The sequence below is a fragment of the Mesoplodon mirus genome (genome assembly GCF_964341445.2).
Source record: "Mesoplodon mirus genome assembly, chromosome: 6".
Lineage (NCBI taxonomy): Eukaryota > Metazoa > Chordata > Mammalia > Artiodactyla > Ziphiidae > Mesoplodon > Mesoplodon mirus.
This window is the reverse complement of record NC_138982.1, coordinates 119,706,967-119,716,261: the sequence shown is the minus strand read 5'-3', so window position 1 is coordinate 119,716,261 and position 9,295 is coordinate 119,706,967. Positions and strand designations below refer to the sequence as shown.

The 9,295-nt window shown below is 39.4% G+C and overlaps 1 pseudogene across 1 annotated transcript; it reads right to left on the bottom strand.

Moving 5' to 3' along the window:
• Window positions 1-554: 554 nt before the first annotated feature.
• Window positions 555-2,265, bottom strand: LOC309806012 (protein SET-like; annotated as a pseudogene). The gene has a single exon. The product of its transcript is annotated as a protein SET-like (transcript).
• Between the last annotated feature and the right edge of the window lie 7,030 nt (window positions 2,266-9,295).

Genomic DNA, 9,295 nt, shown 5'->3' with positions numbered 1-9,295 from the left:
CACTGAATTATCCCTAGCACCCAGAACACTGCCTCACTCATAATAAACAGATCTTTTATAAATAGTGATAGATCATTGAATGAATCTTACCAAGAGAATATCTTTTCTTTTTTTTTTCAGTAGTTACATAGGAAATTTATTATCCCCAAGGAGTGGTAAAAACTGAACATACAAACAGATTTTTTTTCCTTTGTGTACATATTTAGTTTTATCATAACAAAGCAACCTGTACATTTCTAATGTTAAAAAGTGAGCATCTAGCTAGTGGGAAGCAGCCTCATAGCAAAGGGAGATCAGCTAGGTGCTTTGTGACCACCTGGAGGGGTGGGATAGGGAGGGTGGGAGGGAGGGAGACACAAGAGGGAAGAGATACGGGAACATATGTATATGTATAACTGATTCACTATGTTATAAAGCAGAAATTAGCACACCATTGTAAAGCAATTATACTCCAACAAAGATGTAAAAAAATAAATAATAAATAAATAAATAAAAGTGAGCATCGTCTTTCCTTTCCAGCGAAACAAAAAGAAAAATTTTTAAATAAACAGGAATAAAATTACAACAGAGAATGTCAATTGCAAATAAGATCCTACAGGTTCTGCTGATTCTCCCATCGAGTGGCAGGGCTCAAGTCATCATTAGGAGAGAATTTGATTTTAAAAGTGTCATCTGAAACTGCAAGGATGTCCATTAAACATCACAATTAAATATGCCAAAGGAGAAGCCATGTTGTCAAAATGCCCACTTAACCCACCCAAACGTCTCAGACCCAACCTTTGCTGACCTTCTGTAACCCCATTTTTTTAAGTTTTTTCTTTCTTTTTTTAAACAAGAGAAAGTAGACGGATACATGCTGGTAAATGCTAACTGTCCATATTCACATAGAGACACAGTGTAATCTCTGAGCCCAAAATACAGAGAAAGGAGGAAAAAGCTAGAATTCTATGCACTACTACACAGGGGCCTAGCACCCTCCAGCTTCCAGCAGACCTAAGGGAGCAGAAGGGTTTTCTTTTTTCCCACAGAGCATGGTGCTGTTGATTCCACAAAGTTTTTGTTGAGACAGGAAGGGGTAAAAATGCATTTGGAACAGAAAAGGTTAGAGATTCTTTTCCCACTGAATTCTGCTCAAGGTATCCCCCCCCCCAAAATAAGTTGTGAGCCATGGTATAAAGGAGAAAAGAGACCTCAAAAACAGGGCGACTGAGCACAAGAGGAGGAGGGAAAAAAAAAAAAAAAGACTGTCACTTGCTCCCGGGGACTGGAGAAAATTAAAAAAGGGAGGTCAGAATCCATCAGTGTTCCATGAGTCATCTTCTCCTTCATCTTCTTCTCCCTCATCATCATCTTCATCTTCATCCACATCCCCTTCTTGATCAATATCTTCCAATCCCTCTTCCTCTTCATCATCATCTTCTTCTTTCCCTTCCTCATCATCCATGTCTGGAACCAAGTAGTACTGTAATGGATTTGGCCACATAACATCTTTGATGACCTCTCCTAGCTCATCTGCACCTGCATCAGAATGACCAGTAAGCAAGGCGAAGAAGCTTTCTGGTTCCTCATGCTGTCTCTTCCTGCTGGCTTTATTATGTGTTTTGTCAGATCCTTTCTGGATTTCCATTTGATTTCAGTGGACTTAGAAGATGGATCACCACTCTCATTCAGATGAAATTCTTTGGAGAGAACTTTATCTTCGAAGTAAGGGTTTTCATCAAAATAAAAATCTATTCTGTAACCTGATTTAATATCTTCAAATTCTGTCACTTCGACTCTTGTCAAATAAGGCAGCGCCTCTTCATCCTCCTCCCCAAGCAGTGCAGACACTTGTGGATGGTTAACAAATGTTGTTACCCAAAAATCCGGGCTTTGGGCGATCAATTCTGACCTCTTCTGAAAAAATGGTTGGCGGAGTTTGTTATATTTCTGTTCTACTTTCAAAATCTCCTCACTGGCTTGTTTGTTAAGTCTGTTTGTTTCATTTTGTACTTCATCAATATGTTCAGTTGCTTCTTGCTGTTCTTTTTCTTCCTTCGGCAACTTCAGAGAAGCAGATGCTTCCTCTGGCCTGGAGGCAGGAGTCAGTCTCGGTTTCTTCAGTTTCTTTGCTTGGGAAGACTGGTTTTGGGGGCCATGCTGGGAGAAAAGCCAAGAATCCACCCAAGGGAAGAGGCTTGTACCAGTAGCTCTGAGAACTAAGGCTGCCCCAGGTGACAGAGGTTTAAATATCACAAACAGATTTGAGAAGTAAAGCATTTGCATCACCAGTCTTGCTTTGATATCTCTACTGTAGTCTTGAAATTTTCCTGAGAAGGCAATTCTATGATCGATCTTTCTGGTTATTTCTCATTTTAAATCCTGATAGAGAAAAGCTGATCAGCCTCTGACTTCCTTGCCCTTGCACAGTTCCATCAGACCCAATGCTTTTAAAAATCGAGGTCATCTGCCAGGTTTTGAGCTGTCTCCGACTCCTTTCCCACCCTTCTAAACTCTGTGATGCTGGAGTGGAGACTCTCACTGCATCTCTGTTTTGCCACCTGGCGCCTGTACAGACTCTGCCAGTAGGAGGTACCAGAGGGGAAGGGGAAGGCTGAAAACCAAGAGCACATATTTTCAATAGTTATACATAGGGTGCACTTCGGGAGAGCCTGGTTGATGTCCACGAAAAGCGAAGAACTGACAGGTCCACAGGTCACCTTGCTAAGATCAAGAAGTGATCAGGGACTAGAACTTCACAATAGTCAAGTGTCTAGTGTGCCCAACATTCTTCTAGGACTGATCTAGAAGTAAGGGAAGCATTGTAAGATAGGTTTTGGTGAAATAAAGGTTCACCTTACATATATAGGATGCTACCAGGAATGAATATCTTTTAAATTCTTGAAAGAGAACAGGACAGTTTATGAGTCTCACTCACAAACTCCTTTTCCCAACTGTCCTTTTATCTTTCAATAAAGACATAAAAATTATTGCTTAATTAAATGCAATATTTATTACTTCTCTACTGCCATTCTCATTGGCTGTCAGTCTCCTTTTTGATAAACCTTTCAATCCATGATTGACATTTTTCCCCTTGTCTTTTTTTTTAAACTATTTTAACCTCGGTATTCATATACCAGAAATGTAAGGATGAAAATTGTAAAGATTAGATAAAACATTTTCTCTCTCATTACAAATACAAGCTGCTCCCTTTGAGGTTATTCTTTAACATTTTATCATCACTGACTCAGTTTTCAAAGTTGTCCCATAAGACAAAAAGTTTGCAAACAGCTACAAGCACCTATGAAGCCACATATGGCTCCCAACACATAAACCAAAGCCACAAATTGGTATTTATAAAACTTCAAAAGTTTAAGAAGGTTCTTCTGGGACGTGTGACTGAAAAGTACTGACACCATGAGTGACAAGGAGCCAGTGTGCTCCCTGGTAAAGAAATTCTAGCTCATGCTGGCACTGAACACGGTGCTTGAACCCACCCACCATTTAGTAGGTTACAGCATGCCAACTTTACAGAGGAAAGGTTTATGAAGGAAAAGTTTCAGTCTCTCCTTCTTTAGCCTTCTGTATCTTGCCCAAAGCAGTTTTGCCAAAGCCAAAGTCTTAAGGGCTGGGCTCAATTTCACCATTTTAAATAGGGATCACAAATAAAACTGTCAACCAGTAAGAATAAATGTAGTGAGTAAGAATAAATGTAGTGAACTTCTTGGCCAAAGTGGTAGACTTAGTTTGGCTAGCAATGCCAGAGCAAATACATCCATGGGGCTCATTCAAACTGGACAGATGCTGACTTGGTCCCAACAACAGCAAGTGGAAAAACTCAGTCCTCAATTCACCTCATTGTGGGTTTGCCTGTTTTAAGTTATGCCTCCTGCAACTTAAATAGCAGCTATTTCAAAAATGTTTTCGTCTCCCAAAGCCTAAAATGGATCTAATCACATAGTTTTGTACTTAAAAACACAATAAGCAAACATGACCAATTTTCCTTTAAAACTGGAGGCATAGCAGATAAACAAAGATAATTTGAAACCCAACATGTTTAGGTATGAGGGATGAAGAAAACAGCAATTTATTTTTTGAAAAACAATGAAAATCATTTTTTTAAAGAACTTCCAATCTGCCTGAGAAATTTCAACTTTAAAGGCAATCTCCACATTCTAAAAAATCTATATTAGATATTTCAAAGAATACTCACAGTAGAACGATTGATATGGCTACAAAGCATCTGACATTTGCATTTCCTAAGGTAATGGTTGGCAATACTCACTATTTGAATCACTTGAAGAATTTTTTTTAAAAATTCAGTGACCAGGTCGGACTCTTGACCAGTTAAACTAGAATATCTGGGAGCAAGGTCTAGGTGATTCTAAAATCCAGCCAGGGCTGTAAACTGAGGAGGTCTACAAACAAAAGAAAAGTAATAAGAATTGTGAGAAAAATGTTTTACACACTTGCCTGATGATCTGTGTCTCCTGGAATGCTTCTTAACACCTGTTGCATGCCAATCTCTGGGGAAAAGCTTGGGAAACGTATTTTTAAAGAGGAATGCAATCATCTTTATCATCAGGAACCTGGTCTCCTGGAAGGAGAAATGCGAGTAACTATATACAGGTTTTAGCAGATATCCATGGAAAGCACTTAAGAACAAAATGTTATTTAAGCGGGCCTCCAAATCACCACTTGAGCATTTTTCAGGTAAGGTTTAAGGTCTACATTAACTGAGGCACACTCTAGAGGAAGCTCATGTTCCCCCTAATATTCTTATTGAACCCCAAGGAAAAGGCCATGAGAAAAAGGTCAAGAGCAAGACGACATCCTCAGACACCTGGGCTACAGTGTTGGAGGACAGGGGGAGATTTTATAGGAAGAACTGAATTGAGGCAAATCCTCCTGTGTCATCTTCCTGTCTTCACATACAGTCACTCTCCTCACATCACACAGTGTGGTCTGTTCACAATCATTTTTTGTGTTGAGCCAGAGCCTCAAGCACCTTGGAGCAGCAGGTGCCTCCAACTCCACGAGGCCTGATGATACATGTGATTTGTATCATGTACCATTTAATAGTACACTAAAACATAGCCGTTTTAAGTATCTGTTTGCATTTTATTCTTTTACTATTTGTTTTATGATTTTTACTATTTATTTTTAGTAGTTTCTTTTACTATTTCCCTCTTGCAACACTGGGGTATTGCAGTATTCATTTAATATCCTCTAACAGACCATAACATAAAGAGGGCAAAGGCAGGTTTTCATGCTGCACCATTGAATTTCCCATATAATTTGCCCCGTGAGACCCCATGACATCAGTGGCAATGGCCAGTGGAACAACAGAGAAGCCTGATGGGCACAGTAATTTCTCCAACAGGTTGGTGGGATACGACGATAGTACAAGCAGGACATGGTGATACAAGGAACCATGCAGCAAGGAACTCAGAAGATCATCTTAGGAACAAAGGGAGTCACCAATAGAATATTCAGACATAACAATTTGACCTAGACTTAAGGTTCTATGAAGAAAGTGAAGGCCAAGGCCAGAAAGATTGGAGAGGTTACCATACCCACATCTCTACCCAAAGACCAAGGAGGTGCAGAGATACTTAAACTTAATCAAATTTTTTAAAAGGTAAGATGTAATAATATTTACACAACAATTCCAGTTGTGTTAGAGAAGTTTGGGTGCATATTTTAAAACTGTAATGACATAGAAGACAAGGTTAACAGTGTTTATTTCTGGGTAGTAGGATTATGAGTGATTTCAGGTATTTTTTTTTTTTGCTTAATCTTTTTTCTAAATATTCTACAATGAATATTTTTGTGAGAAGACAAAGTACTCAAGTTATAAAATATTATGATTGTTCAAAATTTATTGTATACTATATATTTGTGGTTTAAGGAATTCAAGTTCTCAAGCCTCATCATTTATTGGTTTAACCCATTCTCATAGCAATAAGTTGTTAAAGAAACAAATATGTATATAATAGAACTCAAATTATACCTCAATCCTATGTGTAGAGGAATAACTGTGTTCATGATTAAAATGCAAGAATACTGCAGTATAATTTTTGTGGTCAAATACAAATATTTTTCAATAATATTCATTGTATTGGTTAATATTATACTTTTTCACTCTAACTTTATTCTGCTGCTCTAGACTGTGTCATGAGGCATCAGTATTGTCAACATCATTGACTGTGAATAAATGCAAGATTCAGGCTCTTTAGTTTTGGGACGCAAATCCCAGCACTAGTTCAACTGTCCAGCATTCTCACCAACATAAGGGAGGGGGTCTCGTGAGACTAATTGTTTTAACTAAAATCAGACTTTTTAAACACAGAGCAGAAAATCCATGGCTCTATTTGGTATTCCTTTAATAAAAAACACAATTTTATAATATACTTGAGTACAATCCATCTCCATTTATATTAAATTTAATGTATGACTCTTTTGATCTTAGTTAAAAACAATGTATTCAACTATTAATAAGGGTTCAAAATATCCAACTAGGAGGAGCAGAGGGCGATTGCCCCATCCACTCGAGCATGGGGAGCCTGCTGATCTCCCAGGCCTGTCCTCTGCCCTTCAAACTCCCCTCCAGGCACGTGAGTCCTTGGGGGCATAGGAGGGAGGCTCGGGAGATCAGAGAGGCAGGCAGGAGGGGCCCTCCCAGACCTCTGACCGGAGGAGCAGGAGAGGAGAGGAAGGTGTTTGCACCACTCACTCAAGCCCAGGAAGGCTGCTGGGCTCCCAGGTGAGGTCCCCTGCCCTCTGAGAAAAGGGTGGGAGGCATGCCTAGACCCCTTCTTTCCTTGAGCCTAAGTCTCACCCCTCACACCCCCCAGTGCCTATTCCAGCCCTGTGGGTCCTAAGCATTGGCCCCACCCACCACCCAAACCTTGTCCTTGCTTAGGCCTCACTCTCCACAGCCACAGCTTTCCCCCCTTTTCTTTTTTTTAATTTTTCTTTTCCCTCCTCCTTTTTTTTACTATTGCGGTACTGATGTACCTCCTGGTTGTTGATTCACCTATATATATATATATTTTTTTTTTTTTTTTTTTTTTTTTTTTGCGGTATGCAGGCCTCTCACTGTTGTGGCCTCTCCCGTTGCGGAGCACAGGCTCCGGATGCGCAGGCCCAGCGGCCATGGCTCACGGGCCCAGCCGCTCCGCGGCATATGGGATCCTCCCAGACCGGGGCACGAACCCGTATCCCCTGCATCGGCAGGCGGACTCTCAACCACTGCGCCACCAGGGAGGCCCCTATATATATTTTTTTACATTCTTTCTAACATATCTGTTGGTTGCCTACTCTAATTGTATTTTTTACTTTGTTATTGTTCTTTTCTATTTTTTTGCCATTCCATGTGGGTTGTGGGATCTTGGTTCATAAGCCCAGGGTCGGGCCGAAGCTCCTGCAATGGGAGCTCCAAGTCTGAACCACTGGATGAATAGAGAACCTCAGACTCCAGGGAATATTCATCAGAGTGAGGTCTCATGGAGGTCCTCATCTCAGATCCAAGACCCAGCTCTACCCAATAGCTTACAAACTCCAGTGTTGGAAGCCTCAGGCCAAACAACCAGTAAGACAGGAACAAAATACCACTAAAAAAAAAAAAAAAAAAAAAAGAAAGAGACAGCAAAAAAATATGTCACAGATGAAGGAGCAGAGTAAAAACCTACAAGACCAAATAAAGGAAGAGGAAATAGGCAATCTACCTCAAAAAGAATTCACAGCAATAATAGTAAAGATGATCCAGAACCTCAGAAATAGAATGGAAGAACGGATTAAGAAAACACAAGAAATGTTTAACAAAGATCTAGAAGTAAAGAACAAACAAACAGAGAGGAACAACACAATAACTGAAATGAAAAATACACTAGAGGGAATCAATAACAGAATAACTGAGGCAGAAGAACGAATAAGTGAGCTGGAAGACAATATGGTGGAAATAACAGCCAAGGGGCAGAATAAAGAAAAAAAGAATGAAAAGACTTGAAGACAATATCAGAGACCTCTGGGAAAACACTAAACACACCAACATTCGAATTATAGGGGTCCCAGAAGAAGAAGAGAAAAAGAAAGGGTCTGAGAAAATATTTGAAGAGATTATAGTTGAAAACTTCCTTAACATGGGAAAGGAAGTAGTCACCAAAGTCCAGGAAGCACAGAGAGTCCCATACAGGATAAACCCTAGGAAAAACACACCAAGGCACATATTACTCAAACTAACAAAAATTAAATTCAAAGAAAAATATTAAAAGCAGCAAGGGAAAAGCAAAAAATAATATACAAAGGAATCCCCATAAGGTTATCAGCAGATTTTTCAGTGGAAACTCTGTAGGCTAGAAGGGAGTGGCAGGATATATTTAAAGTGATGAAAGAAAAAAACATACAACCAAGATTACTCTACTCAGCAAGGGTACCATTCAGATTCTATGGAGAAGTCAAAATCTTTTCAGACAAGCAAAAGCTAAGAGAATTCAGCACAACCAAAGCAGCTTTACAATAAAGGCTGAAGAAACTTCTCTAAGTGGAAAACACAAGAAAAGAAAAAGACCCACAAAGACAAACCCAGAACAATTAAGAAAATGGTAATAGGAACATATATATCAATAATGACCTTGAATGTAAATGGATTAAATATCCAACCAAAGGACACAGACTGGCTGAATGGATACAAAAACAAGACTTGTATATATGCTGTCTGCAAGAGATCCACTTCAGACCTAGGGACACATACAGACTGAAAGTGAAGGGATGGGAAAAGCTATTCCATGCAAATGGAAATCAAAAGAAAGACAGAGTAGCAATACTCATATCAGATAAAATAGACTTTAAAATAAAGACAGTTACAAGAGAGAAGGAGGGGCACTACATAATGATCAAAGGATCAATCCAAGAAGAAGATATAACAATTATAAATGTTTATGCACCCAACATAGGAGCACCTCAATACATAAGGCAAATGCTAACAACCATGAAAGGAGAAATCGACAGTAACACCATAATAGTAGGAGACTTTAACACAACACTTACACCAATGTCATTCTTCACAGAATTAGAACAAAAAATCTTACAATTAGTATGGAAACACAAAAGACCCTGAATAGCCAAAGCAATCTCGAGAAAGAAAAGTGGAGTTGGAGGAATCAGGCTTCCCGACTTCAAAATATACCACAAACCTACAGTAATCAAGACAGTTTGGGGCTGGCACGAAAACAGAAATATAGATTAATGGTACAGGATAAAATGCCCAGAGATAAACCCATGCACATATGGGCACCTAGTTTATGAAAAGGAG